This window comes from Heterodontus francisci, unplaced genomic scaffold (assembly GCF_036365525.1).
Source record: "Heterodontus francisci isolate sHetFra1 unplaced genomic scaffold, sHetFra1.hap1 HAP1_SCAFFOLD_43, whole genome shotgun sequence".
Lineage (NCBI taxonomy): Eukaryota > Metazoa > Chordata > Chondrichthyes > Heterodontiformes > Heterodontidae > Heterodontus > Heterodontus francisci.
The window spans coordinates 6456674-6457237 of record NW_027141852.1 but is presented as its reverse complement, the minus strand read 5'-3'; the positions used below and the strand labels follow the sequence as shown (position 1 = coordinate 6457237).

Genomic DNA, 564 nt, shown 5'->3' with positions numbered 1-564 from the left:
GGTTTTCTGTGTGTCTTTCTCTGTCTGTTCCCTTCTGGGTCCTGATAATATCTTCCTGGTTTTCTGTGCGTCTTTCTCTGCCTGCCTCATTGTCGGTGCTGTTACTCAGTGTCCTTGTGTCATTGTGCTGAGTCCAGGATTCTTGAGCATTCAGACGACAATCCTATTTTGATAAAAACATTGGGGAAATGAACATATTTCACTAACAGGCAGCTAAAATTTAAACTAACAGTTAGCAGAGTGGCGCAGCGGAAGCGTGCTGGGCCCATAACCCAGAGGTCGATGGATCGAAACCATTCTCTGCTATTTATGTTTGGTAATAATACAAACAGTTCACTTTCAAAACATCAAGTGCTTCCCAATAATTGCAAGATGCTCTCGATTGTGATCAGCTTTTTCCTTCTCGTGAACACATCAATCAGTAACAAATCACTTGTGCTCACACGAACACAAGCTGCAAACACGGACCAGCCGAGTCTCTCCCACTTTGTCAACCCCTTCCTGCAGAGCCTCCTCTCCACCACCAGATGGTGATGTTGGCCACAATAAAAGCAGGACAAATGG

The 564-nt window shown here is 44.9% G+C and overlaps 1 non-coding gene across 1 annotated transcript; it reads left to right on the top strand.

Annotated features, from left to right (window-relative positions):
• Positions 1 to 234: 234 nt before the first annotated feature.
• trnam-cau (transfer RNA methionine (anticodon CAU)) lies at positions 235 to 306 on the top strand. The gene has a single exon. It is a non-coding gene; the product is annotated as a tRNA-Met (tRNA).
• Positions 307 to 564: the final 258 nt, after the last annotated feature.